At 45.7% G+C, this 17,936-nt stretch overlaps 1 long non-coding RNA gene across 1 annotated transcript in view; it reads left to right on the top strand.

Annotated features, from left to right (window-relative positions):
- Positions 1-17,936, top strand: part of LOC123858723 (uncharacterized) — a 63,361-nt gene that overhangs the window by 8,161 nt on the left and 37,264 nt on the right. Inside the window, exon 8 of the long non-coding RNA XR_010410509.1 lies at positions 9,457-9,526. This is a non-coding gene — a long non-coding RNA (uncharacterized LOC123858723). The remainder of the gene's footprint in view (positions 1-9,456; positions 9,527-17,936) is intronic.

The following is a 17,936-nucleotide window of genomic DNA, read 5'->3' as shown; positions in this document are numbered from 1 at the left end:
AGGCCACCTGCAGGGACAGCACCCAGGTAAACAGATGTGAGGACAGGTCAGAGTGACTGGTTTATAGGAAAACCTCAATTCCTACACACATATAAAAGACAATATTTAAAATGGCTGGTATTAAGAGAAAGAACACTGGACCAGGAATGAGAAGATGTGGTCCAATATGAGTCGAGCATAGAGTGACAATTTGTTTATTCACTCATTCATTCAGCACTGATTTACTGAACACCTAATTGGAAGATTCACGCTTGGTCCTGGGAATAGAATAATGAACAAAACAGATGGAACTGATGAGACTTTCAGGAGAGTCAGGCACTCGCCAAAAAGATCACACCAACGAATATACCGTTACATACAGAATGAAGTTTCGAAGGAAAACAACACGACTGCTATTGGAGAGCCAGGGGTAGTTCCCTATAGGAAGGGGCACTTGACCTGAGATCTTAGGAATAACTGGCAGTTGACTTGGATAAGGAAGAGGCTGTTACTCTTGTGACCAGCCCCACTAGCACCCTGCTTATCAGACCCTTCTCTTCCATTGTCCTCTCTATAAGGCAACTCCATGATGGAAATGCAGCCTTCTGTGGAATGACTGGGGCATACAGTGGGTATAACCCTCTGACACCAATCCAAAGAGCTGTCTAAGTACCTCCACACAATGCAAGGGTGCCAAAGACAATTAAGCTTTATTTCTTGCTTGCTGTGTCCTCCATCTCTTTTTTTTTCCAACAAAATATATTTTGAGCAGTCATGATATTCCAAACATGGGAGGTATAAAATTAAATAAAAGATGGTGTCTCCCTTTGTGGATGAGGCTGATGAGTCAACATGTAATTGCATAACACACTCCAACAGCAGCCCTTGCAGGGTGTTCTGAGGGCATCCACATGTGTTTTTCTTGTAGTATGTATTGAGTGCCCGCTGTATGTGTTGGGCCAGGGATGGAGAGATGAAGGAGGTATAGGATCTGCCTATAAGGACCTCACTTTCCAGTGCAGGAGATGATCTGTCAACGTAATTCAGTACAGTGAATCCCAAGATAGGCACAAGAGGTAACAGAACTGCTTGGAAGAAGGTACTGTTGAGAATCCTCGCTTAAAATCTTTTTTGCTTTAGGCAGAGGAAGTAGACTTCTTCCTAATTTATGGTAAAATGATTTATGGAAATGTATATACGTAACTATTTTAGCTAAAAAATTCTTTTCACTTAATCTGAGGCCTGAGATGACAAATTCCTCACTCTGCAGAGGGAGGCTCAGTGTTGCAGTATTAAATAAAGATTATGCAGCTTCCTGAGGTGGAAGACCGAAACCAGCATGCTGAGGTCAGTCCTGCTCAGATGCAAGTGACGTCTTTAGTTCTGGCTATGAATTCTCCTAGGGCCTAGTGAATGAATTCAATGTTGGGGGGTCAGATGTAGCCCTGATTTTCCTTTTGGAATAAAGCATCAACCACAGCCTGTTCTAATCTGTTGGACCCAGTGGGAGCCTCTCTTGGTTCAACCAGGGCCATTAGAGAAAGGCTGATGGGGGTCTGGAATATGATTCCCAGCCAGGATTTAAATGTGTCTGGTGGCCCCTTCCAGCCTCTCTGTACTGGCAGGTGTCTTCTGCCCCAGTATCATAGAGTCCAGGATGCAGGGGCAGCAAGCCCAGTGAGGATGTCTGTTTTTTGTCCACTATCTTTTGGGTAAGCTCTCTGCCTGATAAAGAGGCTGACGGGGGCAAACCATCTGCACCGTGTCATTCTGCCCACCACACATTCCCATGAGGAGGTACATGAGGCTGTGTCCCTAGGATGCCCAGTTTGCCTGCGTTGTCCAGAACCATTTATTGCTGTTCCAGTGCAGCAGTTGAGAATGTGGGCTCTGGACTTCGCCAGGTCTGGTTTTGAAATCCAGTTCTGCCACTGAATAGCTGTGAGGCCTTGGACAAGTGGCTTTACTTAGTTCTGAGGCCTGTCTGTAAAATGGGTATAATCACAGTACCTATATCAGGATCCTGACGGGAAATAGAGGCTGCACTCGGGTTAGGGTCATTCAAGCAGGTTTTATTTACAAAAAAGGGAAGCTCTCAGTGTGTGGAAGTGGTTTAGGAAGCCACACAAGGTAGTGAGGTAACTCAGGTTCATAGGAAAGAGGGAAGAGACAAGTGACAGGAACTCGAAGGGGGAAGAGGTGCTTAGCAAAGGCCTCTGTGAGAAAAGCCAAGACCTTAGTCTACCAGAAGTGGCCTCACAGGGAACGAACCTGACCTTCCTTTCCTTTCTTTCTCTGAAACCCTGCTCCCTTGAGGCTGCCTGTTGGCCGAACCCAAGGAGAAGCTAGGGGGCAAGAGAGCAGATGTCATAAGCTGCACAGACAAGCCTCCCAGGGCAGAGAGAGCAAAGTGGAAGCGGGGAGGGATGGTGGTGGAGGGCAAATGGAAGATACCCAGCACAAACTGCACAGCGTGGTGGAGCTGATTACAGAGCACAATGACCTAAGGCTTGTTGACCTTGAGGGCACAGTTCCTGGCACTGAGTATTTAAGGAATGTTAACCGTGACACTTCGTATTTCTGTTTTCTAGATCAAATGTGAAAGAGTTGGCAATGTTTCAGAGTTAAGCGCATGAAGCAGGGCCTAACTGGAGTAACAGGGATTTTACATGTGGTCCTCACCCATGCTCAAGTAACGATGAGTTTGTGGTCCTCACCCATGCTCAAGTAACAGTGAGTTTGTGCTCCCTTTGGTAGAAAAAGAAAACTGAGTGTGGTTTCTCCTGTCCAGAGGAATGTTCAAATTACTTCTTTGAACCCAGCCCACCTCCTACAACTCTTATCATCTTTTCTTTGCCATTTCGGGTTGCATGTGAATGTGCTATTATAAAGAAAATGTGATTTAAGCTACTGATCACTAAAGTAATGGTTCTCAAAAGAATAAGGGTTATTTGGGTTATTTGGAGGGGCAGGAAAAGGGGACTCCACCTAGCCATGAGGCAGTATGTGCGGGATGTAGAGGGTACAAAGATGACATGAGATCTCATCACCAGAGAGGCTGACTCGTAGGGATAGGTCCATTCCCAATCTTGGTATTAATGGATCTTCCACATGGTCCTTCTGCCTTAACTTTTGATGTGAGCATGAACCAGTCATGGTGCCTAGATTTCTGTAAATTTTGTGTCTTACCTCAGGAGTATTCCGCAGATTAACAAACATTGAGAAAATAGGTGAGTCCTTTTGCATGGGGAAGGGAGCCTGTCTTCCTATTGCCTATCATTAATCAAGGTGGGATTGGTTCCCCAGTTCCCCCCTCCTACTAATGGTGTGAACTTGGGCGAGCCGTGTCACCTTTCTGAGCCTCAGTTTCCCCATTTGTTAAGGTAGGGTAGGAATACTTTTCTTGTGAGGTTATTTGGAGTAAATGAAAGGAAGTCACGCATGCAAAGAACCTGTAGGCACTCAATGCATGGCTCTCTCTCTCTCGAAATCCATTTTATATTATATTATATTGAATTTTTAATTTTTTAATTTTTAATTTTCTATTTCATTTTAAACAGCCATAAATACTCCAATAATAGGGAGCCAGAGATAGTTCACAAAGATTCTCTAACACCAACAGAAAATAGAAATATTTCCCAATTCTCCTACATTCAAGTGCCGTGGATTGACACAAATTCTCAGATCCCCACCTCCTTCCACTTGCTCCTGATCCTTCATCTGGAAGGCTGCCCTTCTCACACCCCACACCATCAGCTCTTCTCTCTAGTTTCCCTGTGTCTACCCTTCCCCAGAACTGTGTTCACACCGCATTCAAGACCTCACACACCAGGATGCTCTGTTCTGCCCACAGGCTCCCTGCTAGGCTGTGTCCTCGAGGCGGGTAGCACCTGAGGTGTAATCCCAGCGAACACACATCAGGCTCCTCAGTTCCAGACATGCTCTCTCACTGAATCCTCACATCCGCCCTCCAGGGCATTGTTACCAACGCTTTATGGATGAAGAAACTGAGGCACCAAAAATTTCAGCATTTTTACCAAAGGGCTCAAAGGTCCAAGTAGCAGAGCCAGAATCCGAACCTGGTCTGACTTGGGGGTCTCCGTTCTTCTCTGCACTAGCTGTGTTGGCTCTGGATAGAATCCCTGCCTCATCATAGGTGTCCCAGAAGTGCTTGTTGAATTAACTGGAACAAACACCCAAAGCTATTAGAAAGTTTTAACTTCATGGGCTATATACCCTTATGTGAAGGAAATGCTGATGTAATGAATTTGCGCCCGTGAGGCATTGGAGAAAGCTAGGTTTAACACTTAATTTTTTTTTTAAAAGATTTTATTTATTTATTTATTTGAGAGAGAGAGAGCACGAGGGTGGGGAGGAGCAGAGGGAAAGGGACAAGCAGATTCCGTGCTGAGCGCAGAGCCGGACGCAGGGCTCAAACCCAGGACCCTGAGCTCCTGACCTGAGCCGAAATCGAGTCAAGAGTCAGTTGCTTAACAGACTGAGCTACCCAGGTGCCCCAAGTTTAACACTTTAAAGTCATTCTGCCATTATGTATAACAGAATTTGTGTAGGATCCTTTTTCCATTCAGATACTTACCGAGCATGATATGAACACAAAAGCACACAAAGTACGCATTCCACACACTACCATTTCCTAGGCAGGGACGAGCTGGGATAGCTTGGGGAGTAAGATTGCAACACCTCTCTCTGTGTCCTTGCAAGGAAATTCCAACAGCTCTCATTTAGAAGTTTCCCTTTGGTGGCAAGTGGCTCACCACGCAGCACAGAGGAGTGAGATAAGTGTTATCATGGCCATTGGACTTGACTGTAGTTCAACCCCAAGGTCACTGGGAGGCCAGAGCAGAACAAGGGAAGGAATGTTGGCCTCTGAGCCCGCTGAACCTCAGGGCACAGTCACTCCCCCTGTTGGCTTTCCCATGGAGCACTGTGTCAGCCTGTACCAGCCCTTCACGGGGCTGCCATGCTTCTCCCCACAGGAAGGGAACCAACCCCACACCCGCATTCTGGAAAGCTCAGGCACCACCCTGCATGGCCCTCACTCCTCTTTGCGCATGCAGCCTGTCTCCAGTTCACACAAAAGACTCTTTCAGAAACTGGTTACCTGGATTTGAACTTTTCAACGAGGCTTTTTTTTTTTCTTTAAGCTCTGCAGCTCAAATACCAGATCCTGCTGTTGCTAAGATTAAGGATTTTCTCCCTCAGCTCAGTTTCCATTGACTAGGAAAGACCAGGAGATGGATTACTGTTCTCTTGCCAAAAGCAGAGAGGGTGCTTGAGCTTCTGGGGCTAACACTGGGATCCGACATTATTCAGGCCTGTGCTAATAGTCCTTAGTTACTCCTCAAGCTCTCACAAAAGTCACACACATTTGTGTTGGTAACTAAGGCCTACGGAAACCAATCAGCCCTAAGTGCACACAGGAGAACCATGGAGTCGGAGTAAAAGGTAATTTAACATGAATATTTATATACTGTACATACTGCGTGCCATGATTCACGCAGCTTATTTTCAGTTTATGTGTTTGCTTCCCATTTGCCGTCTTTATTTATTACAAAGTTAAAGCCGTTAGCGAAATAACACATCAGAGTGGGTTTTCTCCCCCGCCCTGCCCCATCTTTAAAAAATTTTCCTGCTTTCTTTTTTTTTTAAAGATTTTATTTATTTATTCATTTGAGAGAGAGAATGAGAGAGAGAGAGCAGGAGAGGGGGGGAGGGTCAGAGGGAGAAGCAGACTCCCTGCCGAGCAGGGAGCCCGATGCGGGACTCGATCCCGGGACTCCAGGATCATGACCTGAGCCGAAAGCAGTCGCTTAACCGATTGAGCCACCCAGGTGCCCATAAAATTTTCCTGCTTTCTAATGTATTTCTGGGAAAGTCTGCCAGTATAGCAACGAGACTGGTCACTGCTGCCAAACCCCAGAGATTCACGGAGTGCTGTACTGAGTGGAGTGTTTGCCAGGCCCGTACCACTGAGTGCTGCGCTGGCCACCACATGAGCCCTGTGGCTGCTGAGCTGGGGAGCTCCCATCCATCACCATTAGTGACAAGAATCCCCCGCTGCTCTGACTCTCAAGGTGGGGATGCAGGTGCCAAGACTGCTAGAGTGTTCGCTGGGTGCATGGGATCTGGAGCTAGAGAAGCTTGGGTTTAGGGCTCAGCACTTCCCCTTACTAGCTCTGGGATGCCTAGCAAATGACTTTCTACATCCTTTCGATGAACATTCTCAGTCTCCATTTCATCTTCTACAAGATGAGCCTAATACACTCAGCTTGACACATGACAAGCTCGAAATATACATGTGCTCCTAACAGTAACCTGGAGGTGACGAGGAAAAACACAGCCTAGGGAGGTTTAAGTCCCTTCCCTAATGTACACACCTACTGCATTTTGGACCTAGTTGTCTGATCCGTTTGCTTCATTCCAAAGCTTCCAATCTGTTCGTAATGAAACCCACCTCAATATCTCTTGCTGTTTTCTACCAGAAATATGTATTTGAGATCTGGCAAATTTGAGCTTTTGGGGGCCTTGACCTGGATACAAATGGTAAGAATAGGTTTAAAAAAAAAAAAAAAAGGCGCAGGTTGTCCTCGTACCAGTGCCAGATGAAACGTGCTTTTTAGAAATGTCATCCTAATATTTTGATTTGCGCCTGAGTTCCGTTTCTATGGGAGCTGCAATTCCCAGCACTCCTAAACTTCGCTGCTGCTGCCATGGTCTTGATGACTGGTATACAGAGAGATGCATCTCTCAATCCCAGGGGAAGAGCTTGTTCAGCTCTGGATGTCATTTTCCAAGAGAAGCAGAGACATGTTGGGCATGCCCCGAGGAGGGCCAGCAGGATGGTGAGGGCTGTAAGAACATGCTAGGAGCAACGCTTGCTCCATCTCAGAGGAAGAGGCCTGATGTGTGGCAAAGAGATTAATCTTTGCCTTTGAGGCTTCAGACGGAAGGTCTCACACAACAGGTGCAAGGCACGAGGAAATAGTTTTGGGTTCAATTGGAAAGAGAGAGTTTTGAGCCTGCAGTTAAACAATAGAAGGAGCTCTGCTGAAAGGGAGGCATTTTCATCTCTATGGTGTGCCTGATGGACTGAGGAGCAATTTTTAACCATGTTGTTCCAAGGGTTTGTACATAGACGAGAAGAGAACCAAGGTGCCCTCCAACTCATAGATTCCATCCTCATGATGCTGGGTGCTTACAGATGTGCAAAAGGCTTTCCTACACCTGTTTTCTTTCACTCATTCACGTGCAGTTAGTCAGTAGACCAGTGAATGGCTTTCGTGCTCCCACTATCTGGCCCTAGGTATCAAGTACGTAACAGTTAACAAATGCTGTCAAGTACCTTATAGTCTTGCGGGAGAAATGGACAAGAAGACAGACATTTGTAACAGAACCTGGTAAGGGCTGGAAGAAGAAGCATAGAGAACACCAAAAAAGAATATCTACCCCTGTCTGGGGAGGAGAGAAGGCTTCCTGGAGGAAGGGACATCTAGGATGGGACCCAGTTAGACTCAGCCAGGGGAATAATGGAGGAGCATAGTAGGCAAGGCATTAGCCTGAACCAGAGCCTGGAAATGTAAAAGAAGAAGGCAGGATGGGGAGCTGTAAGCAGTTCTGTTGGGCTGGAACAGAGTCTGTGAAGATGAAAACAGGGACACAAAGAGATGAGACTAGAAAAGGAAGTTGTGGGAGATGGTGAAAATGGACACATCCTCTTTTCTTCTTAGCAACAGGGGACATCTATTTTCCCATTTCATCCCTTGAATCTGAATCACCTATGGGACTTGCTTCAGCCAATGAGAAATTAGTAAATATAAGAGGAAGAACAAAAAGAGGCTTGAAAAATGCTTGCACAGGAAAGTTTCTTGCTGCTCTTGGAGACTGACACTGACAATTTTTTAAGTCCATGATAACCTGCTGGAAGGTGAGAGACACTTGCCCCCAGTGTCTTCTTGGTCATCCCTGGCCTGGAGTCAACTATCTTCAGAAGCAGAGCTACCTAGCTGACCTGCTGTTAACCACAGATGCATGAGTGAGCCCAGCAAAGCTCATCAGAAGAACTGCCCAGCTGAGCCCAGCCCAAATTGCTGACTCAGAAAATCATGAGCTAAGTAAATGGCTATTATTTTATTCAACTAAATTTTGAGTGTTTTTTTTTTTTTTCTTCTTCAGTAAAAGCTAATTGATATGGCAGTCTTAGAGATTTATAAATCATGTTAAGGAATTTGGACTTGAATCTGAGAGCGCCACGGAGACTTCAAAGGGTTGAAGCTATGGAAATGTTAGTATCAGATTTGTGTTTCGGAAAAATCACTGTTGGATCCAGCCAATGAGATCATGTGTGGTTAAGTATCTGCAAATTGTAAAGCAGTATACAAATACAGTTGATGAGTAAAAATAGTACATACCAATGGCCTAGAGACACATGACACACAATATCAAGGCAAGCCCTTCAAATCAAACTCCCTGAAAATATCCAGCAATGGCACATCTGGCTATAAACAAATTACCTCCCAAGTACCTTGCTGCTGATAACCAGCTCTGAGCCTAGAAGGAGAGCTGGCCAAAGCAAGGTGGCCTGGGGGAGGGGCAGAGTATGCCAAGAACATGGAAGATTCACTTTTCTCAAAGATGACTTAGATCAACAGTTGTTCAGGCTAATTTGGTCCCTGTAACAATTACCTAGGTCCTGGGGCCTCAAGCAAGCCTTTTAGAAGATTATCATAAGGGCATGATCAAAGAATTACACAAGGATGAGTTTGCTTTTCGCAACATTATTTATACTGTGAAAAAGTTAACACAAATGTCCAACAAGAGGGAAATAATGGTGTAAATTATACAACTATATAATAGTGGTTGAAAACTATGTAAATATTAAAATACTTTTAAAGATTGTGGCACAGAAAATGTTCACAATATAAAACATATGCATATTAAGTAGGTAACAGTTTCCTACTAGCAGCTTTCTGCCCTTTTACTTTTAATAATAAACTACTGATTTTTAGCTGAAAACATGGCCCAGCTAGAAATCTCATTTCTCAGCCTTCCTGGCTTCTGAATGTGACCAGATAGCTGAGTTGTGGACAATGGAATGTGACCAGGAGGGATGTGTGCCACTTCCAGATTGTTCCCTAAGTATTTATGGATGGGTGTTCCCGTTCCCTGTGCTTTTCTGTAAGGTTGAGTTGCAGATGTCATGATGGGAGCTCAGAGATATATGTTGGACCCAGCACCTGTCTAGGGAGTAGGTGTCTCCTGTGTTGATGAAAGTCCTGCCCGGTGTGAATGCTTCACCAAAGCTCAGGTGACCCATGAGCTGCTGCATGTTTGAGGGACACTCATTTGAAGGTCAATGATCAGGTGCTCAGGTGGGCAACTTGAGAAAGTCACACACTCAGCAGCAGAGTCCCACAGAGCCAAATATTCTCGTTCTAAGTCTGGCACCTTATCTCTTAGATTAACTGTGATATTGTGGGGACTGCAAGTGACGTGAAGAGACAAAGGAAGGACTGTCATAGGAGTGCAGGTGGGTATATATAAAGTGTGAATGAACTTGGGCTATTCATTTTGGGTCATTTCTCCTTTGATCTCTTTTTGTTGACTCTCGGTTCTGCTCCCTTTCTGTCATGGGTTGAAGGCTTCCCCCCACCAAATTCTTATATTGAAATCCTAATGCACAATGCCTCAAAATGAGACCTTACATGCAGAAGAATCTTTGCAGATGTAATCAAGTTAAGATGAGGTCACTAGGGAAGTAAGTCAATCAGAGAAACAAAATTATCATATGGTTTCACTCATATGTGGAACATAAGGAATAGTGCAGAGGATAATAGGGGTGGGGGGGGAACTGAATGGGAAGAAATCAGAGAGGGAGACAAACCATATGAGACTCTTGACTCCGGGGAAACAAACTGAGGTTGTGGAAAGGGAGGTGGGTGGGGGGATGGGGTAACTGGGTGATGGGCATTAAAGAGGGCACGTGATATAATGAGCACTGGGTGATATACTCAACTAATGAATCATTGAACATTATATCAGAAACTAATGATGTACTACACCTTGGCTAATTGAATTTAAATTAAACAAAGATGAGGTCACTAGGGTGGTCTCAAATCTAACACGACTGGTGTCCTTATAAGATGACACATGGACACACACAGGGAAGCTGGCCATGTGACAGTGAAGGTTGAAGTGTTAATAACTGCAAGCCAAGAGTGCCTGCAAACCACAAGAAGCTAGGGAGAGTCAAGGAAGGATCCCCGACACAAGCCTTCAGAGACAGCATGGCCCTGGTGACACCTTGATTTTGGACTCTGAAGCTCCAGAACTATGAGATAATGAATTTTTCTTTTAAGCCACCCTGCTCATGCTACTCAGCAAGGCAGCCCTAGGAAACGAATACACTCTTTCTGGGCCACCTAATTCCCTGCAGAAATGGCCAAAGCAGGCAGAGCAGTCCAGGCAGCTGGGCACCCATAGGGTTCTGACCCCTTCCTTACCCAGGGCCCTGGGAGTGACTGGCTGGCCAGGCTGGGGCCTTGACTTAGAGGATTTCCCTCAGCATTAAAGCCAGAATGGATCAGGCATGAACAATTGCAAGATTTATTACTTAACCCTGATTCCTACCAGGGTTTTGGGGGGAAAGAAACAGATGAGTGGTCTATGGAAGACCTTCCAAGCCCAAGCTCTTGTCATAGTCTCTGTGTTCCCATTCTTTTTCTGGGACAAAACTACTCCCATTTGTACTCATCTCCTGAGAAGATGGAGCAAACTGGACAAATGGGAACACCCTCACCAATAATATCACAAGTTACTTCATTTGCATGCACTTTTCTCATTTAAATATCATTACCATAAGGCGGAGGTCCTATTGCCAGGGTGACGAGTAACAGAAAATGAGCAGGGTAGGTTTGCCAGAGACTCTCCACTTTGACCCATTCCTGCTGTGTTCTCAGCTACCCTCCCAACTGCCATTAAAGGAATACAAATCATTCCATAGTTCTGCCTTTTTCTCATCTTGTTTCACTTTTCCCTTTGCTTAAGATTCTACTCCTTACCCTACTGGATTTGCGAATTTAGCTCTTTCATTTCTTCCAGCTGAACTTGATGACCCTTCTATTTGATGCCGTCTCCTCCGATCAACCCCCCACTTTACTGTTTCCCTTTCTGTGTTTCTGGTGCCTGGCATTCGATCATATGACCTGTCCGGAGTGTGAATTCCAGCTTGTAAATTAGCTCCCTGACCCTGCGATAAATTCTTGAATAATTCCAGGCAGCAGGTTGCCGATCTGTAGTAAGAGATGTACTTTAAGAGAATTAAATAAGGTAACATATATGAAGGCCAATGCATCTAGCCTTTGTATTAGTTATCTAATGCTGTGTAACTTAGGAGCTTCGAGCAGCAAGACTCATTTATTATCCCTCACCCCGCCTGGGGGTTTGAGGTTTCTCATGAGGGTGTAATTAGGTGTTAGCTGAACCTGCGGTCATTTAAAGACTTGGCTGTAGCTGGAGAACCCAGGTGGAGGGTAGTCTTTTCATGTGATCCACTCACAGTGGTGCTGGCTGTTGATGGGAAGCCTCAAGTGACTCTCCAGAGGGCTCTGGAAACCCCTCGTGGCATGATGGCTGTCTTCCCCCCAGAACAAAGCGAGGGAGAGGGAGAGAGGCACAGGGGTGCATGTTTTTTATGACCTAACATCTGAAGTCACGTACCATCACCTACACCACATCTGTTTGTTGAAAACGAGTCATGAAGTTCTGCTCACATTCAAGACAGAGAGATTTAAACTCCATTATTGGAATGGAAGAGTGTCCAGGCCACGGGCAGAGTCAGGTGTGTCCACCGGGCCTGCAGAAGCTCCCCCTGGTCCCTGGGTGTCTTCAGTGAGTCTACGGCCATACCACCCTGAAGGCGCCCGATCTCGTCTGATCTCGGAAGCTAAGCGGGGTCGGGCCTGGTTAGTACTTGGATGGGAGTGGGACAGTCCGGACGCAGCCCTGGTCTGGGCAGCTGAGGGTGGCCCAGGCGGGCTCCGCGGGATCCTCTGCTGGGCCGGGCGCGGTCTGTCTCTGGCCCATCAGCCTTCAGAGCATGCTGCTGCTGGAGAAAACTCTTCACCGGCCCCGTGTTGGGCCTCTCAGCCCCCACCGGCTCCCGGGCCAAGCAACACAGCACCACGGCAGGCTAAGCGCCTCTTTTAAGGCAACGGACAACGTGTGTGGATTGTGTGCTGGTCTGAAACCTTGGGAGATCCCCAGGTAAAATCGCCCGGCACAGGGAAGGCAGGGCGAAGAAAGAGGCAGGCCACTCCAGATAGGTCGATTGGCAGGTTTAATAGGTAAGGGAGCTGACCCAGGAGGCTTGTTGTGGGCCCCGCAAGACCAGTAGACCTCTGCACGGGCCAGCCAGAATCTTAGCAGTTATAATGGGGTTAGGCCTCGGACCAGCCGGCACCTCCCACCCTCGGGCTGCACCCTTGAGCCGCTCCTACTGTGTTAGTGCTGGGCTGAATGTACCTTCCCAGGCCGGCGGAGGGGGTGGGGAGCCTCCTTTTGCTCCAGGGCCAACCGGAAGTCCTGTCCTCCCCGTGACCACCTCCTCCGACAGCGTGCTCGGGAAGCAGGCGGCCGGCAGAATCGGCTTCATCTCCACAGGGCTTTCGCCCTGACCTCCGGACTCTGGCTCCAGGCTGCTCCCTTGTGGACACAGCCAACCCCTGGCACCAAGTGCAGTCTTTTGGCAGAATCTGCACTCAGGCCCTCCAGGATCTGCCAGACCATGCAGCTGGATAAACGACTCCCCCGCCACCCCAGCCCTGCCCCCACGCTGGGAGAACCTTCCTGCCCAGAAGGATCAGCTGGCTTTTCCCAAGCATGGATCTGAACTTGGGGACAGAAAGCACCTGGAAACAGTCCCTGCAGAAGGCGTGTTCCGCCGGGATCACCACAACGGGTAGGTCTTGCTTGTACTTGACACATTCTGCTCCTAGCCAAGTCTCAGGGGAGCAGCCCCCTGGCTGCCGCCTCCCTGCAGTCCTCAGCCCCAATCCTACACACACATTCTATATGTATCTGTGTTTGTGGCAAAAAGGAAAAAAAAAAAGTTATTTCTAGAATTTACCGCATCTTGCTCTGGTACCCCCTTACCTGCGGAGGGGGTGGTATGAAGGACTGAATGCTTGTCTCCCCAAAATTGATGTGTTCATATCTGAACCCTCAGTGTGTGGGTCTGAGGAGATGGGGCCTTTGGGAGGAGATGAGGTCAAGAGGCTGGAACCATCCGGAATGGATTAGTGCCCTTATGAAAGAGACCCTAGAGAGCCCTCTCGCCCCGTCTGACATGTGAGGTCCCAACCAGACGATGCTGTGAACCAGTAAGTGGTCCTCACCAGACACTGAATCTGTCGGAGCCTCCATCTTGGACCCCCCAGCCTCCAGAACCCTGAGAAATCCGTTGCTGTTGTTTATGGGCCCCCGGTCTGTGGGTTCTGTTACTGTAGCAGCCCCCGCAGAGGAAGACAAGTGGCCTAGAGTAGCCGAATTAACCTTTGGTGACTGAAAAGATCAATCTCTCTCTTTTTGAAATAGTTTCTTCAGCCTCCTTAAGGTAAATAAGCCACTGATTAAAAGCTCAAACTCCCGCAGGCCTGATGTTTTCCTCTTGGGACACCCCTCCTTTCCTCTCTCCTTGAGGACCCCACACCCACTCACTGTCCCTGGCCCTGTTTTCTGCACACAGCTCTCTTCCCGGCCCCCACCCCCCACGTTAGTCTTGCTTTGGCCCCGTCTTGCTTCTTTGACTTTTGAATCAAAGTCCTCCGTCTTCGTCAAGGTTAACTCAAAATACAACTTTTTGCTGAAAATATTGCGATGTGTTGTATTTAGATTTCCAGGCTAGTTGCCAAAGGCTCATTCCTCCAATAATGTATGTAATATCTGACAATGGGCGTTTTTAGAAAAGTAATAATGTTACCAAATGAATAAATAAAACACAAGAATATATTCTTTCATTTATTAATTCTATGTCTTAAATTATCATAGAGGAAAATTGACTGTTTTGGGGTACGTAGTTTTTCGAACTTGAACACACGTATGATTTATGGAGCCACCTCCATGGTCAGGTTACCAAACGGTTATGGTGCCCCCCAAACTACCTCGTGATGGCAGCCCCCACCCCTACTCCTGGCAAACCACCCATCACTCCATTACTAGCATTTTGTCACTTCAAGAATATTGTGTAAATGGAATCTTTTGAGATCAGTCTTTTCTATGATCCTGTTGGGGTTCATCCACATTGTTGAATCTATCAATGGTTTGTTCCTTTTTAATGTTGTGTAGTAGTCCATTCTGTGAGCATGCAACAGTCTGCGCATCCGCCTGACCACTGAAGGGCATTCGGGCTGTATCCAGTTTTTGGCAACTGGAAATAGGGCTGCTGTAAAAACGTTCAGGTGTAGGGTTTTTGCAGGAATACGAGTTTTCATTTTTCAAGGAGAAATGCCTAGGAGTGGAATTGCTGTTGACTCATAGGACACACGTTATGTTTGTAAGAAACCGTTAAACTGTTTTCCAGAGTAGCTGTCCCATTTTAACTTTCCCACCAGCAATATACAAGACTTTCAGTTGCTCTGCATCCTCACTAGCACTTAGTATTACTGGTATCTTTTTTTTTTTTTTTCAGCTATTCTAATAGACTTGTAGTGGCATCTTATGCTTTTTGTTTGCATTTCTCTAATGGCTCATTATGTTGAACATCTTTTTTAGATGCATATCTGCCATACCAGTATCCTCTATTCTTTTGCCCATTTCTAAAATCGGGTTTTTGTTTTCTTTCTGTTGAGTTGAGAGTTCCATCTATATCTACATATACATGTCCCTTGTCAATATCTAATTAGTTTCTTCTAGTCTGTTGCTTGTCTCTTCAATCACTTAACAATGTCTTTTGCGGAGCAGAAGTTTCTAATTTTAATGAAGTTCAGTTTATAATTTTTTTTTTTTTTTTTAATGAGTCACGCTTTGGGTGTCATTTGTGAGAGCTCCGGTTCTTCCGTCTAATTTGGTTTCTGAAATCTGTCATTCCAAGTGTTCCCCCATAGGTAAGGAATCTATTTCTCTCTGGCTGCTTTAAATACTTTTTTTTTTCTTTGTTAGTTTCTCAAAGTTTGATTAGGACGTGCCTGGATTTTTGAGGGCTTATCCTGTATGTGTTTTGCTTCGTTTTCTTAAATCTGTAGGTTTAAGTCTCTTGCCAGACTGAGGAAATTTTCAGCCATTATTTCCTCAAATATTTTTTCAGCACCGTCCTCTTTCTCCTATCTTTTTGGGACTCCAGCGACCTGATTTTTACAGCCCCCCAGGTCCCTGTGACTATGTTGTGTTCAATCCCCTTTCTCTTTGTTGTTCGGATGGATGACTTCTACTGATGTATCCTTAGGTTCACTGACGATTTTCTCTGTCATGTCAGAACCCATCTAGTAAGCTTATTGATAGAGCTTTTGGTTACTGTGCTTTTTGTTTCTAAAATTTCCATTTGATTCTTCTGATATTTTATTTCTTTGCTGAGATTGTCTACTTTTTTTTTTTTTCAGATGTTTCAAGAATGTTTGCTATTGCTCGTGGCATTTTAAAGATAGCGGCTTTAAAGTCTCTGTCCGAAAGTTATGTTATCTGTGTGTATGAGTCTACCAGGGCTGCCATAACAATGACCACAGACTGGGGGCTTAGACGGCAGCTCACGGTTCTGGAGGCTGGAAGCCCAAGACCAAGGCGGCAGCAGGTTTGGTGTCTTCCAGTGCGTCTCTCCCTGGCTTGCACGTGGCTGCATTCTCACTGTGTCTTCTGTGCACGTGCATCCCTGGGGTCTCTGTGTGTCTGAGTTCCCTCTCCTTATAAGGACACCAGTCAGATTGGATTAGAGCCCCCCAAATGGCCTCATTTTAACTCAGTCGCATTTCAAAAGACCCATCTCCAAATCAGTCACATGCTGAGGTACAAGGGCTGAAGGCTTCAAGTGGATGTGAATTTGGGGGGAACACAATTCAGCGCATAACACTGTGTCATCTTGTGGTTGTTGTCTGTCGATTGTCTTTTCCTAAGTGGATAGGGGAGTTTCTGTTGTATCAGGCAACTGGCCTGGTTAGATTCAGGCTACAGGTTCCAACCTTTCTTCTGTGGGCTACCGTTCCAATGTCAGTTCAGGTTTTAAAGCCTTTGCAGGTCCAGTTAGATCTGTCCCCTGTGTGTGGCATGCAGGGATCAGGCTGAGATGTGGGCAGTGGCTTGCGTGTTCAGTTCTGGAATTCTTTGATATGCTGATTACGATCATGTCCATGCATGCACAGCTTGGGGGAATGCCTGGGAGTTTATAAGTAACTTCATGGGGTCACTTTCTTGATCTCCTTCCATTTTGCAATCTACTGGTATTTGTTCCCTGGGTGTCCCCTTTTGCACCTTTAGCTAGAAAGCTGGGGCTTTAGTTAATCTTCCCCTGCCTCACATTTCACATGGACTACGTCCATGTCTGGGGCCAACTTCTGGGAGGACAGAGAGAGACAAAGAGAGTAAAAATTAATTGCTTTATCCCACCTTCTTGGAATTGCAGCTCCACAGAGAGGAAGGGCCCTCCAACACCCTCCCCAGTCAGTGGGCTCCCGTGGGGGACCTCTGCCATCTCTACCAGGGCATTTCTTAGGGACCGGGGTATGAAACAGAAGGAAAAAAAATGAGGAGGGAAGTTTATATATTTTCTTTGCACTTCTTGAGGCCAAATTAAGGGCTTCTTCTGGAGCTCTCTGTGCTGATACTCATTTGCTGGTTCCAGGCTACATTGTACTCAGGTGGGGGGACACCTGAGGGCAGAAAAAAATGAAAAAATCACCACTGATTGGTGGTAGTTCAAAGTCTGATCTTGTTTCCCAATTGTCTTGCTACTATTCACTTCTCAGAGCCTCTGAGTACGTTTATTGTATATTCCGTCCCTGTTTTGTAGCTGTGTTCAGTGAAAGAGACAGAGTGGATTGTGCTTACTGCTTCTTCCCAGGGACTGGAGACCCTGAAACAGCAATGTTAAAACTGAATAAGAAAAAGGTGGAAACATGTCTTTTGAAGGCTAATGCTTAAGGCCAACAGATGCAACGAGGGGAAGATGAGGATATGGGTAGAAGTTTAAGGGAAAAACAGGAATCCTGAAGGAGATGTCTAAGAATCTGCAAAGGTTTGAAATTGAGAATTCCTGTTTAATTTTAGATAAAAATGGATAGTTTCCATTTTCTTGAATGCTGACATATAACTAATACCATCTTTACGCTTATATGCAATGATGAATTTTCAGCTCACAAGAATAAAGGAGCAGGAAGAACATACGTGGGGAATATAAGTGAAACAAGAGAGAGATGTAGTTTAAAATGATGTGTTTGTCTTAATTTGTTTGAGTTTGATGGTAAAGACAATGAAGGACAGAAGAAAGGAAAGCTGTTGGGAGTCTCCTTAATGGGAAGAATAGAGGTCTGAGAAAAAGCATGCCTCATGCTATTCTTTGGTGACCACATGGCGGCGCTATTGGCAGGACATAGCTTTAGTGGGGTCCTCTCCAAATGGGGTTGGATACATTCTAGGGATGTGCAAGAATATCCCTAAAGAAAATACTAGAACTTCAATTTCTGTTTAGATTTTATCTTAATAAAATAGAAATACACCAAGCTTTACTGATATTTAATATGTGGACTGATAACTGGCTCCATCACCAAATAGGTAAGTTAGATGATTCGGTGTCACACGGTCTGCAAGGGCACTGCAAGGATGGGGACTCTATAATTTAGAAGCTGGTGGTGGCCAACTCTTTCATTCATTTGCTATGAATGTATGGTGACAGATTGCAGTTCACACATTCTTGATGACGTGTATTTGTACACTATATTACTGATTTTTTTTTTAAG

This window comes from Mirounga angustirostris, unplaced genomic scaffold, assembly GCF_029215605.1.
Source record: "Mirounga angustirostris isolate CCGP_5_RB_7025 unplaced genomic scaffold, mMirAng1.0.hap1 SCAF_4, whole genome shotgun sequence".
NCBI lineage: Eukaryota > Metazoa > Chordata > Mammalia > Carnivora > Phocidae > Mirounga > Mirounga angustirostris.
The sequence above is the reverse complement of the archived record's forward strand: the minus strand, read 5'-3'. Positions and strand labels throughout refer to the sequence as shown.